This window comes from Nycticebus coucang, chromosome 7 (genome assembly GCF_027406575.1).
Source record: "Nycticebus coucang isolate mNycCou1 chromosome 7, mNycCou1.pri, whole genome shotgun sequence".
Taxonomy (NCBI): domain Eukaryota; kingdom Metazoa; phylum Chordata; class Mammalia; order Primates; family Lorisidae; genus Nycticebus; species Nycticebus coucang.
This window is the reverse complement of record NC_069786.1, coordinates 55831348-55850503: the sequence shown is the minus strand read 5'-3', so window position 1 is coordinate 55850503 and position 19156 is coordinate 55831348. Positions and strand designations below refer to the sequence as shown.

At 41.8% G+C, this 19156-nt stretch overlaps 1 protein-coding gene across 4 annotated transcripts in view; it reads left to right on the top strand.

Moving 5' to 3' along the window:
* ITGB6 (integrin subunit beta 6) overlaps positions 1-19156 on the top strand; it is a 160452-nt gene continuing 141296 nt past the window's right edge. For all 4 annotated transcript variants that reach the window (XR_008381307.1, XM_053598067.1, XM_053598066.1 and 1 more), the window contains exon 1: positions 1-225. The gene's annotated coding sequence lies outside the window, so the exon portion shown is untranslated. The remainder of the gene's footprint in view (positions 226-19156) is intronic.

Sequence of the window (19156 nt, the reverse complement as noted above, 5' to 3'; positions counted from 1 at the left end):
TCTCTCCATAGTATTCTACACTCATGTGCCTTCATGAAATATTTCATTATGCTTGTGGAAGAAATATTCAAATGAATGTGCTTTTTCAGGGATGGTGACACCAGAATGTTTTAAATCTGTTCATTACCACAACAAGGATAAATGGCATTTCTGCCAAAGACGTTTGATAACGGGTGCCGTAATGCACGTCAGCACTTTCTGAAATTAAAGGTTCTACCCTGAGAGGTAAGTAGTATGATGCATGGCTAACAAACGCAAACCCAGATTTCAGAGCGTTGCTTGTCAGTGTCACTGATTGCTTCCTAAAGATGCTGCCTTAAAGAGTTTGTAATGTAATTTCTACTCTCTTCACATCCTCATCCACGTGAATCTGACCCCAAGGTTTACGAAAGGGCAGATCCTTATAAACTTAGCATGCTTACTGGGGCTTTCTTACATTTGGATTCACATTTCCTTTTAACAGCTGCATTTCAAAAATCTGCGAGGTTGAAGGACAATGTTTCATAGAAATATTAGTTCATTATATAGTGAACTATTTTAATAATCAGTTGAATAGTCTCTTGTTAAGATTTTAAGATATTTGTTTCTGATTGTAGTAATTAATTGTTAAAGTTTTTTTTATTATTTGATTATGAGACTCTGACCTTCACTAATTCTTTTGGCATTTCAAGAGGCACAAGGGAACTGAGGAACTAGAAATTTAAACAAGAAAAATAAATATCAGTTTCCATTGACATGTGTACGACATTGTTCCAATTAACTTCAGTGTTTCTGGATTGTAAAACGGTGTTTTACTGTAGAGCTAATATACGAGAATTGTGGAGAAAATGAAGAAGGAAGGGCTTTTAGTCCAGCTTATCTACAAAGAGCACATTTTATTTCTACAAGTGTCTGAAAATATCTAGTGTCATTCCTATTCACGGGGAGAACTGTAAGAAAAAAATGCTGTAAAAAAAAATATCCAATATCTGTGAAAGGTTTTTCATCCAAAAAACATATCTTTTAAAATTAAAGACTCACAGGTCTTAGGTAGAGCTATATTGTATTGGCTAGCAAACGCCTAAAATGATAGATTCTGGTCAGAGAGTAATAGTTTTCCTCTACTGGTTTTGGTTCTGAACAGGCATAATAGATCATAATTAAAGTTTTTAAATACTGGATTTAGGATAAGAAGTCCTTTGGTCATAGTATAAATACTAGTGTCTACCTAAATAAAATGTCACCTCAGTGAAATGCCGGAATGCCTTACTGAGAGTGGCCCTTCATTCCCATTCATTCTCATTGCAGCCTTTTCCTCTATTTGACTTACTCCCTCTAGTGTTTCCTGGGTGAAGTACAGTTTCTAAAGTTCAATTTACAAACAAAATACTATTATTCCAAACTCTTGGTATTTTCCCCAGTTACCATACACCAAAGCAAACTTACCACCAGATGTTTCAGCCTTGTGAGCGCTAGGTAATAGCAAGATGTTTTTGATCTGAAAGTCCCAAACTTAGTGGAATCTTGTATTCTAACTTCAGATTCCCCAAGGGGAGCATTTACTTCTAATCTGACTGTTAGGGTTAGGTTCCTTGTCTGCCTTTGAATCCTTGCATTCTAATTCACTTTTTTTGTGATACGCAGAAGAGGAAAAGATACTCTAATGAACTAAAGCATGCACCAGGCATTTCTTTGACATATTTCCCAGGAGTAGAACTTACACTTTGATTCTTCTAAGTTACCCAAGAGGTATTTTAACTGAAAAAAAGAAAAGCCATCAATTTTTTAAATGGCCTTACAAAAACCATAGGCATATTTTCAGCCAGAGAAGCTCTTAGTCAAACCAAAAGGAGTAGCCACTTGGGAAATGGGCACTTTCTCTTTACAGAAAAGAAAGCATACTTCCCAAGCTGTCAGCTGCCACTTTGGAAATCATCCACAGATGATTATAAGCGCTAACTAAAGGCCTAGGTCATCTGGGGATCCACCAAGTCTGTTCACAGGCATGACCCCCACACCTGCCCATAGCGCCTGAGCCTGCCAATTCTATTTTTGGTTGGAGCTCTCAAAAAAAGGCCCTTGACTGTCCTTCCTGCTGCTGGCACTTGGTTTGATACGTAACAGTTCCGAACCATTATCTCCTTTATCCTCTGAGTGGATCTCTCCTTCAGAATATCCTACCTCTTCTGAGACCCCTACAGGATGTGTGAAATTGTAATGTTACATGTAAAACAATTCTTTTGCTTAACACAAAGTTCACACAAAGTGTACCCACAAAGTACAGATCTCCTACATCAAGCTTCACCGACCAAGTCCCCAGGCAGGAAACCTCAGACTAGCTGAGCCCCTTTCTTCACTTGGGTCTCTTGTCAATCCTCTCTTCCATATCCACAGCCATTACTTCCCAGGCAGTTTTCCTGCCTCCAATTCTCCAACATTTTCCCACTGGTTATAATTCACACTTACCAATCAGAATGCATCTTTCTTCTGTTTAAAACCCTTCAATGGTTCCCCATCAGCTACAGGATAAATTTTAAGTCTCCTACTGTCTTGGTTCATTTTGTGCTGCTGTAACAGAATACCACAGATTGGGTAATTTATAGTGAACTGAATTTTTTCGCCTGGAGGCTGAAGTCCAAGATCGAGGGGCCAGAATGTGGTGAGGGCCTTCTTACTATGTTGTCCTGTGACAGAAGGTGGAAGAGCAAGACAGAGAAACAAAAGGGAACCAAATTTTTCTTTTTAAAAGGAACGCACTCTTGCAGTAATAGCAACAATCCCCCTCATGGCCTAATTACTTCTTCAAAGTTCCACTTCTTCGTGGAATTTTGATGATTAAATTTCCAATACAGGAACTTTGGGGGATACATTCAAACATTTATATCACCTACCCTGGTAATGAAAATTATTCACCACCCCGGGACTCCTATTTTTTTTTTTTTTTTTTGCAGTTTTTGGCCCGGGGCTGGGTTTGAACCTGCCTCTTCCGGTATATGGGGCTGGCACCCTACCCCTTTGAGCCACAGGCGCCACCCTCTAGCCTCGTCTTATTAAATGCTCCCTATTCCATCTTTCCATCCTTCTCTCATCACATCAACATACTGTATGCTTTGGCCAAATTAAAATTTTTCTTTTTTTGAGACATAACCTCATTCTTTACCCTGGATAGAGTGAAGTGACGTCATCATAGCTCGCAGCAACCACAAACTCCTGGGCTCAAGTGATCCTCCTGCCTCAGCTTCCTGGTAGCTGGAACACAAGTGCACAGCACAACACCTGACTAATTTTTCTGTTTTTAGTAGAGATGGGGTCTCACTCTTGCTCAGGCTGGCAAATTAAGTACAGTAGACCCTCTATTGTTGACCACCTCCCTACACTGACCACCTAATTTTCCTTGACTAAACATGCACCACATGTACGTATTAGTACAGCAGGCCTGGTTCCTTACATTGACCGCCTCCGTATGTTGACCAGCTTGTTACAGTTCCTTGGGTGGTCAACCTACAGAAGTTCTACTGTATTTACTATTTTCCAGACCTGTAGTCCCCTTTTCTGTCTCCAGATCTGCCTAGTGAGCCTTCACTTTTCTTCAAGATTCAGTTTGAGCATCACTTTTTGGTTGCGCTTCCCCTGCTCCCCACTCAACTTACTCCCATGAATATAGTTAGTCCCTTTAGCGAGGGTGCTCCCTAGGCCATGGTGCATTCTTGGCTCTGGTATCACTACACACCCAGACACACACACCTGCACACATCTACACATACACACTCCTACATATGCACACACCTACACATACATACGCATATACGTGCACACATCTATGCACACACCTACACATGCACACTTACACATGCACACACCTACACGTACACACTTACACACACACACCCCTACACATGCACACACCTACACCCACACACGTATACACACACACATACTCTTCTTTAGATTTTTTTCCATTAAGCTGTTAGGCTCATAGTGTAGGTACCTAATTTTGATTTTTGTGTTCCCAACATCATGAGTCGTATCTAAATAAATGTTCTTGTATTAACTAATAAAAATATACATCTTATGAACAAATCAGCCAGGTGCATTCAAGAAAATGTTAAACAGAACTTGAATTACCAGGTTTCATGGTAGGTTATATCTAAATATCCTATACCTGCACATCAGGAAAACCAATATTTCTGCCACAAGCTGAACTAGAAGAGTTCAAGGGACCAGGACATTAGATCAGAGAAAAAGAGGCAAGAGCCAGGATGTGCTGGGGCTGGGGCCGAGGCTGGGGCTTGCTACCCCATGGGGACAATCTGATTTTGGAAGACTTAGGAACCCAAGGGGCTGTTAAGACCCCAAGCATGGCTCACACATACAGTATGCCTCTAAGCTGTCTGTTGTCTTATTTAAACTCTGTACTGTACAAATGCTCAACTTAGATGTGGGCTTAACCTGGTACCCTTGACTTTAAAATCAATAACCAGCACAGTTCCTCCCTTCGCCTTTCCTAGGCAGGAATTTTCACACACACCCCTTTTTATCAGAGGCATTCTAACAGAGAGCTGATGTGGAGGTACAGGAGGTACGTGCAAGGGGTACGGCATCCTTGCACGGTTACTGTGAGTTCACAAGCACTCTTTCTATGTAGCCGTGTAGTCCTAATTACCTCAGCACGAAGCAAACTGATAACCAGTGGGCAGAATCTGGCCTTCGAGTGGATTAATCAGCATAGCATGGTTTTTCTGTTTTGTTTATTTTTCAAATAATGATTGTTTATTAGGGCAATTCTGTGGGTTGGCAACTTGGGCTGGTCTCAACTGTTCAGTCCTTCTGTAGGTCTCCTTTGGGCCAGATTAAGGTGCAGAACCTCTGGTCTTAAGGAAACTTGTAGCCCTCTTAATCTCCAAGCAAGGCCTTTTGACTGAGTCCAAATTTTACATAATAAATCCTTTTATTAAAAGGGATACTGAAGAAAAAGAGGAAGCTTTTTTCCTGCCTCTTTTGGTACTTAAGAATGATCTTTTTTTTTTTTTTTTATTGTTGAGGATTCATTGAGGGTACAATAAGCCAGGTTACACTGATTGCAATTGTTAGGTAAAGTCCCTCTTGCAATTATGTCTTGCCCCCATAAAGTGTGACACACACCAAGGCCCCGCCCCCCTCCCCCCTTCCCTTTTTCTGTTTCCCCCATAACCATAATTGTCATTAATTGTCCTCATATCAAAATTGAGTACATAGGATTCATGCTTCTCCACTCTTGTGATGCTTTACTAAGAATAATGTCTTCCACGTCCATCCAGGTTAATACGAAGGATGTAAAGTCTCCATTTTTTTTAATGGCTGAATAGTATTCCATGGTATACATAGGAACAGCATTTAGGCTGTTTCCACATTTTGGCGATTATAAATTGAGCTGCAATAAACAGTCTAGTACAAGTGTCCTTATGATAAAAGGATTTCTTTCCTTCTGGGTAGATGCCCAGTAATGGGATTGCAGGATCAAATGGGAGGTCTAGCTTGAGTGCTTTGAGGTTTCTCCAGACTTCCTTCCAGAAAGGTTGTACTAGTTTGCAGTCCCACCAGCAGTGTAAAAGTGTTCCTTTCTCTCCACATCCACGCCAGCATCTGCAGTTTTGAAATTTTCTGATGTGGGCCATTCTCACTGGGGTTAGATGATATCTCTTTTTGTTTTGATTTGCATTTCTCTAATATATAGAGATGATGAACATTTTTTCATATGTCTGTTAGCCATTCATCTGTCGTCTTTAGAGAAAGTTCTATTCATGTCTCTTGCCCATTGATATATGGGATTGTTGGCTTTTTTCATGTGGATTAATTTGAGTTCTCTATAGATCCTAGTTATCAAGCTTTTGTCTGATTGAAAATATGCAAATATCCTTTCCCATTGTGTAGGTTGTCTCTTTGCTTTGGTTATTGTCTCCTTAGCTGTACAGAAGCTTTTCAGTTTAATGAAGTCCCATTTGTTGATTTTTGTTGTTGTTGCAATTGCCATGGCAGTCTTCTTCATGAAGTCTTTCCCCAGGCCAATATCTTCCAGTGTTTTTTCCTATGCTTTCTTGGAGGATTTTTATTGTTTCATGCCTTAAGTTTAAGTCCTTTATCCATCTTGAATCAATTTTTGTGAGTGGGGAAAGGTGTGGGTCCAGTTTCAGTCTTTTACATGTAGACATCCAGTTCTCCCAACACCATTTATTGAATAGGGAGTCTTTCCCCCAAGGTATGTTCTTGTTTGGATTATCAAAGATTAGGTAGTTGTAAAATGTTAGTTTCATTTCTTGGTTTTCAATTCGATTCCAAGTGTCTATGTCTCTGTTTTTGTGCCAGTACCATGCTGTCTTGAGCACTATGGCTTTGTAGTACAGACTAAAATCTGGTATGCTGATGCCCCCAGCTTTATTTTTGTTACAGAGAACTGCCTTAGCTATACGGGGTTTTTTCCGGTTCCATACAAAACGCAGAATCATTTTTTCCAAATCTTGAAAGTACGATGTTGGTATTTTGATAGGAATGGCATTGAATAGGTAGATTGCTTTGGGAAGTATAGACATTTTAACAATGTTGATTCTTCCCATCCATGAGCATGGTATGTTCTTCCATTTGTTAATATCCTCTGCTATTTCCTTTCTGAGGATTTCATAGTTTTCTTTATAGAGGTCCTTCACCTCCTTCGTTAGGTATACTCCTAGGTATTTCATTTTCTTTGAAACTATGGTGAAGGGAGTTGTGTCCTTAATTAGCTTCTCATCTTGACTGTTATTGGTGTACACAAAGGCTACTGACTTGTGGACATTGATTTTATATCCTGAAACATTACTGTATTTTTTGATGACTTCTAGGAGTCTTGTGGTTGAGTCTTTGGGGTTCTCTAAGTATAAGATCATGTTGTCAGCAAAGAGGGAGAGTTTGACCTCCTCTGCTCCCATTTGGATTCCCTTTATTTCCTTGTCTTGCCTAATTGTATTGGCTAGAACTTCCAGCACTACGTTGAATAGTAAAGGTGACAGAGGACAACCTTGTCTGGTTCCAGTTCTAAGAGGAAAAGCTTTGAGTTTTACTCCATTCAGTAAAATATTGGCTGTGGGTTTGTCATAGATAGCTTCAATCAGTTTTAGAAATGTGCCACCTATGCCTATACTCTTCAGTGTTCTAATTAGGAAAGGATGCTGGATTTTATCAAATGCTTTTTCTGCATCTATTGAGAGGATCATGTGATCTTTATTTTTGCCTCTGTTAATATGGTGGATAACGTTTATAGACTTGCGTATGTTAAACCAGCCTTGCATCCCTGGGATGAAGCCTACTTGATCATGATGAATGACTTTTTTGATGATAACCTGTAATCTATTGGCTAGGATTTTGTTGAGAATTTTTGCATCTATATTCATGAGTGAGATTGGTCTGAAATTCTCCTTTTTCCTTGGGTCTTTTCCTGGTTTTGGTATCAGGGTGATGTTTGCTTCATAGAATGTGTTGGGGAAGATTCCTTCTTCCTCAATTTTTTGGAATAATTTCTGCAGTACAGGAATAAGCTCTTCCTTGAAGGTTTGATAGAATTCTGGAGTGAAGCCATCTGGACCAGGGCATTTTTTGGTTGGAAGATTTTTTATTGTTTCTTTGATCTCAGTGCTTGAAATTGGTCTGTTCAGGAGCTCTATTTCTTCCTGGCTGAGTCTAGGGAGAGGGTGTGATTCCAAATATTGATCCATTTCCTTCACATTGTCAAATTTCTGGGCATAGAGTTTCTGGTAGTATTCAGAGATGATCTCTTGTATCTCTGTGGGATCAGTTGTTATTTCCCCTTTATCATTTCTGATTGAGGTTACTAGAGATTTTACTTTTCTATTCCTCGTTAGTCTGGCCAATGGTTTATCTATTTTATTTATTTTTTCAAAAAACCAACTCTTTGTTTCATTAATTTTCTGAATGATTCTTTTGTTTTCAATTTCATTGATCTCTGATTTGATTTTGGATATTTCTTTTCTTCTACTGAGTTTAGGCTTAGATTGTTCTTCTTTTTCCAATTCCATAAGATCTCTTGTGAGATTGTTGATGTGCCCTCTTTCTGTTTTTCGAATGTAGGAATTCTAAAGCGATGAATTTTCCTCTCAAAACTGCTTTTGCAGTATCCCACAGGTTTTGGTAGCTTGTGTCTTCATTGTTGTTATGCTCAAGGAAGTTAATGATTTCCTGTTTTATTTCTTCCTGCACCCATCTGTTATTCAACAGAAGATTGTTTAATTTCCATGCCTTTGGGTGGGGTTGAGCATTTTTGTTAGAGTTGAGTTCCACCTTTAGTGCCTTATGGTCTGAGAAGATACAAGGTAAAATTTCAATTCTTTTGATTCTGTTGATATTTGTTTTGTGTCCCAGGATATGATCAATTTTGGAGAATGTTCCATGGGGTGATGAGAAGAATGTATATTCTTTATCTTTGGGATGGAGTGTTCTATATGCGTCTATCAAGCACAGTTGTTCTAGGGTCTCATTTAAATCTCTTATATCCTTGTTTAATTTCTGTTTAGAGGATCTGTCCAGCTCTGTAAGAGGAGTGTTAAGGTCCCCTGTTATGATGGTATTATCAGATATCATATTGCTCAGACTGAGTAAGGTCTGTTTCAAGAATCTGGGAGCATTTAAATTGGGTGCATAGATATTTAGAATTGAAATGTCTTCTTGTTGTATTTTTCCCTTGACCAATATAAAGTGACCATCTTTGTCTTTTTTGACTTTAGTTGCTTTAAATCCACATGTATCTGAAAATAAGATTGCAACTCCTCTTTTCTTCTGAATTCCATTTGCCTGAAAAATTGTCTTCCAACCCTTGACTCAGAGCTTGAATTTGTCTTTTGAAGCCAGGTGTGTTTCTTGCAGACAGCAAATGGATGGCTTGTGTTTTTTAATCCAGTCAACCAATCTATGTCTCTTCAGTGGGGAATTCAAGCCATTAACATTTATTGAGATAAGTGATAAGTGTGGTAGTATTCTATTCATCTTATTTTGTGAGAGTCCATTGCTTAGTTTTATCTTTTGCATCAGTGTGGAGGTTAGGTTCTGTCCTTTAATTTCTGAGTTCTTACTTTGCTGCTGATCCATTGTGGTGGTCAGTGTGCAGAACAGGTTGAAGTATTTCCTATAGAGCTGGTCTTGTTGTGGCGAATTTCCTCAATGTTTGTATATCCGTAAATGATTTGATTTCTCCATCAATTTTGAAGCTTAGCTTAGCAGAGTACAGAATTCTGGGCTGGAAATTGTTCTGTTTAAGTAGATTAAAGGTAGATGACCATTGTCTTCTTGCTTGGAAAGTTTCATTAGAGAAGTCTGCGGTCACTCTGATGGATTTGCCCCTGTAGGTCAACTGGTGCTTACTCCTGGCAGCTTGCAGAATCTTTTCTTTTGTCTTGGCTTTGTACAGGTTCATCACAATGTGTCTTGGAGAAGCTCAGTTAGAGTTGAGGCGACCTGGGGTCCGATAGCCCTCTGAAAGCAGTGTGTCAGAATCTTTGGTGATATTTGGGAAATTTTCTTGTATAATATTCTCTAGTATGGCTTCCATTCCTCTGGGGCATTCTTCTTCCCCTTCTGGAATTCCTATAACTCGTATGTTGGAACGCTTCATAAAGTCCCATAATTCTGACAGTGAACGTTCTGCTTTCTCTCTCTTCTTTTCTGCCTCTTTTACTATCTGAGTTATCTCAAAAACTTTGTCTTCTACCTCTGAAATTCTTTCTTCTGCATGGTCTAACCTGTTGCTGATACTTTCCATTGCATCTTTAAGTTCCCTGATTGACTCTTTCATTTCCTTCAGCTCTGCTATATCCTTTTTATATTCTTCATATCGTTCATCTCTTATTTGATTCTGTTTTTGAATTTCCTTTTGGTTAATTTCCACTTTATTAGCAGTTTCCTTCATTGTTTCCATCATTTCTTTCATTATTTTCAACATGTGTATTCTATATTCCCTTTCTGTAATTCCTAACATTTCTGTATAGGTGGAATCCTCTGTAGTAGCTACCTCATGGTCCCTTGGCGGGGTTGTTCTGGACTGGTTCTTCATGTTGCATGGAGTTTTCTGCTGATTCTTCCTCATGAGTGATTTCTTTTATCTGTTTCCTTGCCCTAATTTTCCTTTCACTTCCTCTTGCTCTTTAAGTTCTCGTGCCTGTGGAGTAGCTGTTGATGCCATTCAGTTCTTCAACGCTTGTTGAACTGAAGCCATCAGTTCCTTGCTGGATGTTGGCTGGAATTGTCTAGAGATGTCCCTCAGTTCCTCATCATGTGGGCCTTCCTAGTGTGGCAGCTTTCTTCATCAAAGCCAGGAAAGAGAGAGTCTCAGGTGTCTGTCTCTGTCCCCTTGGCTTCCGGAAGACGAGTGGAGACAGGCTTTATAGACAGTGGTGGCAAAAGCCACCAAGAATGATCTTGAAATCAAAAAGCTGCAGGTTCCCATCCCTGGAGGTGCCTCAGTTTCCCTCTCTGTGGCCTTTCTGGCAGGCTAGTGGGAGCTTATTTTCACAAGGGATTGTGTTCCATGGATTTAGTGCAGCAGGAGTTGGCAGCCTCAGCGTGCAAGCACTTGTCAAGTCTTTACTTGTACTACATGTGTTAATATTCCAATGGTCAAAACATGTCACATAGTCAAACTCAAAGCCAAAGAATGGAGAAAAAGATGTCTCTTTTTCTTTTTTTTCTGAAGTAAAAAAAGTCTTTATTTGGAGATGATATGATCAACTACATCAAAAATCCTAATGAATATATAAAAAATTGTTAGAACTAATAAGGGAACTTAACAAGATCACAGAGTACAATATCCAATATACAAAAATCAAATGTGAGAAATAGACCTCTTGATGGGAGGAATGGCAAAGAGACAGGAATACGAGGAAGGGAGGCCTTGTGGCTGTGTTGCAGTGTTCCACAGAGAGCTTTCCAGGGTTACCTGTCTGCAGCCTGCGTGTCATTTTGGAGGCTCCTTCTGCCTTCCATAACAATCGATACTCACGTCCTAGTGCATTGCTCTGCCTGACTTTGACCAGACCATAGGGAAGGTGCCCTCCTTTTGTGATGTCCTCTCTGTCTCTTGCCTCGTGATGGTGTGGAGTAACCACAACCCAGCAGCTGTGTGCAAGTATTAAGTCTGTCCCTGTGAGCAAAGAAAGAAAAACCTCGGCCTTCCCCGAGGAGCTCCCATCCACTTGGCAGAATGGAAGGATAAGACCTTATCTAAGGGAGAGAAATGGCAACCAACCCCATGGCATGTCTGAGCAAATACAGTGTTCTGGGTATATTTCTAGGCCTCTATCCTCACTCAGCTGCAAAACAACAGGGCACTTAGTAAATAATAGCTGCATGCTCTCCAACTGACCGTCCCAACACCTCCTTGAAGCATCTTCAATTGTCTCTTAACATGGAAACCAGGTTGTTGCCATTTACCTTAGCACTTTCTCTACTTCGTAGAAGAATTGAGTAAGATATTGTTTTCTCCATCAAAAATGAGAAAACAAAAGGCAGGCCAACAAGGCTCTGGTTTTGTGGAGAAAAGAATATTCCTGTGTGTTAAAGGGAAACAGGAAGATGTGTTCATGTTTAAAAAAATGTACTGGCTCAGCACCTGTAGCTCAAGTGGCTAGAGCGCCAATCACATACACCAGAGCTGGTGGGTTCGAATCCAGCTCAGGCCTGCCAAACAACAAGGACAACTACAATCAAAAAATTGCCGGGTCTTGTGGTGGGTGCCTGTAGTCCCAGCTACTTGGGAGGCTGAGGCAAGAGAATTGCTTAAGCCCAGGAGTTTGAGATTGCTGGGAGCTGTGTTGCCATGGCACTCTACCTAGCGCAACAGCTTGAGGCTCTGTCTCAAAAAAAAAAAAAGTACTGCAACAGGCTATTATGAAACAGCTTCATTCATTCATTCATTCACTGTTGCCCCATTGGTCCCATAGTCATTTGAGTTTTCCACTATTGATGAACAACCACTCACCTTATTTTCCAATCTAAGTGTTAAATAATTTGTAAGGTTTTACTTCTTGCAGCCCCCTGCACTTTATGGAAAATGCAGGGGAGGGAGGGTCAATAAATATTTGACAAATTGACAGCTTGGGTCAATGTTCCAGGAGAGAATGAATAGAAGGGACAGAGATCCCCTTCTTCATTCAGACACATTTTGCTTCAGCCAAATGGCCGACTCACAGCTAATCACAGCATCTTAACCACGGACAGCTGGAGCTTACTGCTCACATCCTGCCTCGTCGTCTTTATTCCTTCTGTAAAGGCGGAAAACAGAAGGGCTCTGCACACAGCAGTCACAGACCCTCATCAAAGACTAAACACTGACATGGAAACTGAACAAGAAAAGGCTTCCTGGTTCAAGGCTGGCTTTGGGGAGCCACGTTCAAGCACACGCTACATGGCACAGTCAGCAGCCTTCCTCCTTCAGTCTTTGTGGGGAGCGATTGGGGAACAAGATTCCCTTAATTCTCCAACAAATGGCCTATTTCAGTGAACTAAGAAGGGGGGACAGTGATGCAGACAGTCAGTTATACGGCAGGCCGTAGCGATGTTAGTATTTCATGCCAGTGATTCTAATAGAAATTCATCTCGGCTTTTTTCCATGCCTTTTAGCAAGATTGCAGTTGTAAATCAGCGAGTGTGTCCTGGAGGCTTCATTAGGTGGGTTGTCGGGAGCAGTCTGGAGGAAGAATCTTCAGAATAATTTAGGATATGAGTCTAGGAAGGAAGGTCAATTTTGCTATTTAGAACCAGAGCACTATGCCACACTTGGCTTTAGAGAGATGCTTTAAATGTCAGTCTTGGAATTTAAATTTAGGATATCTAAAAAACACAATAATTCATACCTCTATCCCTGTGAGACTTAGCCCAGATTCTCATCTCTGACCTTTGAGCAGCCTCTAAATTTGGGAGGCCACTTTAGTAATAATCCACTTTGGGATGGTAAAATCCCTTTTAACTTAGAAGAACAGTTTCATTTGCAGCTTTCAGAGGAAAATAGGGTGGATGTCTTTACCTGAAGGTCATTGTGGGCAGAAACAGGATTGGGAGGGAGAATGTGGATCCTGGTCCTACCTCTTGGTAACAGTGTGGCCTTAGGCAAATAAATACCTTGACCCCTCTGGGCCTTTTCTTCCTCTTTCTCTTCCTCTTCCTCTTCTTCTTCTTCTTCTTTCCTTCCTCCTCTTCTTCTTCTTCTTGAGTTATTCAGAGGAGCAAATAAGAAAAAAAAACAACTCCCCAAAGTATTAAGAAGGTTGAGTTAGAAACCCTGTGCAGGGAGACAAATGCCCAAAGTGACTGAACAGCCTCTGCAGAATTGGGGCGAGCCCCTCCTTGCTGTGGCTCAGCCCCCACCCAGCCCCGGCAGGCTTGCTGAGTGCGTGAGTGACTTCCCCCTCGGTCAGCACCTCTTAGCTGAGTCCTGGACTGATGCGAGGCACAGATCAAGCAGAGCCTGGAAGGTTGTCTCTAGGAACTTCCCAAGGTCCCGATCTGTCTACACTGCAACCTCTGCCGGCATTTTCAAACCCCTAGCAAGTTATAGACACAAGCTGGACTCAGGAGTCATTCTTTAATGGAAAGAATTGAGTACAGGAATCTGTGGCCCCACTGTTTGGAAACCATCTGGAAAGATGGCAGAAACTGTGGGCTTTGCTACAACTCTTTGCCTATAGCTGTTTACCATGGCCCAGCCCTGATTCTGCATTATATTTTCCATTCCTTGGGTACCTATGAATGCTTCCCTTTTAGTGGGGTCAGTGCTGAGTTACACCATAGACAATTCCCACCCTCCTACCACTGCCATAATTTCTATAAAGGCCTCCCACTCTCCATGGGGTAAAAGAGGAAGAACGTGCATTCTTGGGGAGAAAAACCAACCTCTTCCCATAAAAGCACTATTCTTGCCTAGTCCCATACTGATTTTGTCAACACCACAAGTAATATTTAACTCTGATCACACTGATCTGTGCTTTAATTATTAACAGTTGGCATTCAAAGGAACAGCTCATACCCTGAGCTTTTTAGGAAGTTTGAGCAGTCCTGCTGGATGGGCACATGCAGTCTTCACGAACCCCAGTGAACACTCCAGAGGATAATGACTGAGTCATTCATTCTACAAGTATTTATCGAGCCAGCATAGTTCTAGACGCTGGAAATACATTGGCAAACAAAATAGACAAGAATCCCCATTTTTGTAGCACTTACATTCTAGTGGGAGGTAGGGGAGGCAAAGATTTAACTTATTAAAGTTAACTTTAGAAATCTTATAAAAATAACAAATAAGGGAGGTATACGGTATGTTAGGAGGTAAAAAAGGAAAAATATAGGAGGTAAGAGGAAGAGGGAGTGCTAGAAATAGGTTTCTATTTAACAGAGAGTAGCAACATCGTTTTATTAAGAAGGTGACTTTTGAGCAAAATCTCAAAGGAAGAGAGAAAGTGAGCCAAGGGGATATATGGAAAATGGTGCTACCGACAGACAGAATAGCCAGTGCAAAGACCCTGAGTTGAGACTGTGCTTGGAGTATTGGTGAATATCCAGGAAGCCGTATGCCTGGGATGGAGTGAGCTGGGGAGGAGACTAGGGAAAACCAGGTCCTAGGGGACATAGCAGCCAGAGAGGTAGGACCTTACAGGCTGATGCAGAAAGTTTCTTTCCTCTAAAGAAATAGGCCCATTAAATGTTTAGAGCAGAGGGACGTGATCTGACTTAGGGTTTCTTGGAATCCCACTCTGGCTTCTGTGTAGTTGGTTTCATTATATCCTCAGATAAGACCACAGGGGTAGGTCATTGCCTTGAAAACAACCACTCCCATTTCTCTACCTGTCCAGGGGTGCTGGTCTGCTACACCAGGACATTGGCACCCCCCCGTGAACTGCACTCTGCTCAGGCCTCCATCACAATTCCCTATCCCTGGAAACGAGGTCCCATCATCTTCCATCCCAGCATCACCATGGAGATGGGCAGAGAGAAAGAGAAGAATCTCCTGTTTCCTTCCATCTACAGAATCCCCATAATTCAGACTCCACCTAGTAACAGCCATTAGAGCTAATTAACGACCCTCCTCTGAGGAGATGTCTCTTCACTATGATTAATTCTGGGTCAGAGGCAGAAAGCTTGTTCCATTATGGTTCTTTTTAAAAATTATTATTATTCAGGCTTCTAATACTGGCATGAACTGCGGGTGAATTTCTGAAGTCATGTTACTTAGCTGTCACAACTAGTAATAGAAAAATTCAATTTATAAAGAATTAGGAGAGTCAGGAGAGGCATGCTCTTTGGTCTAGAACAAAGGAGATCAATCTTGACACAATGGCAGCATGACATTCGTGGACTTTGAAGATTCCAGGCTTCCTCTTCATTAATTAGAAAGAATCAAGAGTTGTGGTGGTTAATTATTTGCAGAAATTGTGCTCTGCAAAAGCAGATGCCAACTCCAGCCGCCTCCAGCTGCAGCTCTGCATGATAATTAAACTGTATGTCAATCCTAAACTCGATCTGGCTGGCAAATAAGCGCTCAGATGGACACTGCCATCTACCACCCATCAGGTTTAGCACAGGTCATGGGACTTCCTAGCACAGAGACCCCAGGAGGCCAACGTTGCTCTGAATAGACTACCCTGGATAGATAGAACTTTTAAAACCCACAGCAAAAAAGCAAATGATCAAAGTCATCTATAATCTGCTCTCACAATATGATTGTTTGGTGAGGTCAATGGTGTTCCTCTGTCAGGGTCAGTTGGTATTCTTGTGTTATTGCTATTATTATTGTTATTACAGGGTTATGTAATCAATAAGCTTAAAGAAACAACTTTGGTTTTAGTTTTTTTTTTATTAGAAAAGCAATATTTATTGTTTGTATCCAAGTTAAGCAATGCAGAAGCGTCTGAAGCAACAAATGAGGGTTCCTCTGTGCTTCCAACCCCACCACCCTGGAAGGATTAGGAAGACATTAGGAAGTCTGAGGCATTTCCTTCCAGGTTCTTCCCAGGCTGCAGGTTTCATTGTTTGAATACTTTTCTGGCCATCCAGATAGCGGCTCTTCACATAACATGTTAACATCCCAACTGCCTCTTCTGAACCCACGAGACCCTCTGCTATCTTCGGCTTCTCTGTGTCCACAAGAGTCAGAGGCCAGTTTAGCACAGGGCAAGCCCAGTTTTGGAGTTTAGTCAATGGATCTGACCTCACGAACTGGCATGAGAATGCGGGGAAATTGGTATTTATTTGCATGATCTTAATGTTTCCATGTAAGAGACAAGGGGGAAATCCAACACCATTGTGCTGTTAGCAGGGCATCTGCAACTAAATGTGCACAGCCGGATCTTTAATTTGACGACAGACATTGTTGGAAAGAAAGCAGAAGAACATGGGCATCTAAAAGCCAGCAGCACTGCGGAAGTAAGCAGATGCCTGCAGTCTGCTCACATGTACGGGGGGAGGGAAAAGGATGCAAGATACCCTTCCAGAAATAAAACTCTTGCTGAGTTTAGCCCTGGGGACTCCTTTACCATAGGTAAGGCAATAGACAGAGCTGAGTCATTAACCTGCCCTCTCAGTCATCAGTTTCTTGGGAGATTCGTCCAGATGACTTCAGACAGGGCCTAGGATGTTGGACCAGCGTTCAGGAGAAGCCACAGGCAGGGAAAAAGAGAATGGCTGCCTTGAGTCTTTCCCTGAATACCCAGGTTGCCCTGGATGTTTTGACATTTGCTGGCAGTAAGACCCTTTGGCTGTTTCACAGTCCATTTATTTAAAGTATAGTATTTTAAACTGTCTCTCCAGAGCAGCTAAGGTTGTAATATTAGACTGGCTGACATCAGACCCTCTCTTGGGTTACCAAGGTCATTCTGATTACTTCAAGTTCCTCAGTTCTAAATAACAGTAAGCAAGTTTTGGCCACATCTTGATTATAGTGTTTATCACACTGCTTTGTAATTATCTGTCTACTGGACTATCTCCCTCACTGGAGAGATATCTCCTTGAGTGCAGTGAATGTGTTATAAGCATCTTGGGGCTGCCAGTACCTACCTGGAACTGAGGTACAAATTTTAGGCTAGCTGTGTTTTACTGGAATTTTATTAGTAGTATTTGTTTGTTTGGTGGTAGATTTTTCGTTGTGGTTTGTGTTGGTGGTGGTGGTGGTGGCAATGGTGGCTGTTTGTATGAACATAATTTGACACAGGATGTAATGTTAGTTTTATGTGTCAAACTCAGCTAGGTTATAGTACCAAGTTATTTAATCAAACATGAATCTTGGTATTTCTGTGAAGGTACTTTGTAGATGTAATTAACACCAATAATCAGTTGACTTTAAGAGTTAACCCTCTTAACTTCAGAGATTACCCATTTTGATAAGTGGGCCTTATTCAATCAGTAGAAGTCCTTAAAAGCAAAAAATGTTTCCCAGAGATGAAGGAATTCTGATTCAAGATTGTATATCAACTCCTTCCTGAGTTTCCAGGATGCCAGTCTTCCCTACAGATTTTAGATCTGTCAGGCCCCACAATTGTGACCCAATCTCAAAATAAATATCTCATCTGTCTGTCTATCTATCCATCCTAATTGGGCCCGCTGTTTGGAAAACCCTGACGTGATATATATAAAATCCATGTAAAGCATTCATTTGATTCAATGTGTTTTATCTGAGCCTACCACATGCCAGGCACTGTGCTAAGTGCTAGGAATAGTGGTAGGAAGAAGCAGTCACTCTCCTGGTCCCAAAAGGTTGTTTGATTTAAGGCAAGTCCAGGGCAGTGCTGGGGGTTTCCTAAGGAAACAAACCCAGCCCAGAATCTACAGGAACTAGACTCAGACAATGAGTCACCTGCAGCTGCCTTAGCCTGGGGCAGGGACAGCCTGAACAGGCATGGAGCCAAGCGGAATAAAACACACTTGCCCAGGCGTCCAGGGCAGCTAGGCTTCATGATGCCAAAAAAAAAAAAGAAAGAAAACAATGCGTTGGGAGGGCACGAAGGTCAGGGTGGTTCTTCTCACTACAGGGGACCCTGAGATTGAGGAGGCTGGCTCCCCCACAGGTACCCGTTCTGAGAACTCCCTGTTTTGGAGTTGTGGAATGACCTCACCACAACCTCCCTTCCCTTCCAGGAAGTCCTGGAGACTTCTCCTCACTCTAGAAGCTTCAGGGAAGGCCTGGCTTTGGGCTCCCATTGCACCTTCAGCACTTTAACCCAAAAGAGGATCTGGTGGGAGGAGCAAGAAGAGCCTTTGCTCTTTGCCATCTCAGACAGTGGCACCTTCTAAAATCAGCTGATAAAAGGAATTGTCATCCTAGTGTTTGTAAGTCACAGTTGAAAAGAAATAGGAGAGGGCAGTGTGAAAACAAAGCCAACCAGAAGATTCCAAGAAAGACAGAGGTCCGTTAGCCTTTCTTACAAGTAGGTGGCTCCCGGCCCCAGGAGGGCTGTCCTCAGGGCTGTCTTCCTGAGCAAGAGCAGGTCCTTTCCTCCTCACCCAGACAGGCAGAAGCAAGAGTGAGAGCAAGGCTCGAAGCAGACACCAGAGCCTGTGAGCAGCTCCAGGTTGGGGCAGTGCTGAGTAAGCCCAGGAAGCATCATTTACGAAAAGAAAAAATGGTCACCTTCCTCCAGGGCACTTGACTAATGTCTGCATAAAGTGGTCTCAATCGATATAAATATATGATGAGTGTGATTTAATATTGGCCCCCTAGAGTCTGGCAAGGTACAACTATTCTTGGTGCCCTGGGACCATCTGGATGTCCACCTTGAAGGTCCAGGATCATGATCGTGCAGTTTTCTTTACCTCATGGAGCTACTGTGTTTGGCCCCAGTACCATATAAAATATAAAGTAGTATCACAAGTACTACTTGGTCCTGTGATCTGTCCCCCAGGTAATTCCAACCCTGCAAAGCTTCCTCCAGTTTCCTGATGACAGCCTCCCCCCAGGTGCCTGTTACAGCTCCACAGCAGGGCACGCTCTGTGGTCCATCGCAGCCTCCCTGGCTGCCTCACCTGCCTCACCACTTCTCCTCACCCTCTCACAGGGTTGGGCTGAATTTGGATAAGTCCAGATATAGTATCTGTTTACAAGGCTGTTGACTTATAAGACAATGAGCTACCCAAATCAAGAGCTCCCTCTGTCCTCTATAGCTCCAATAGCACCTACCCT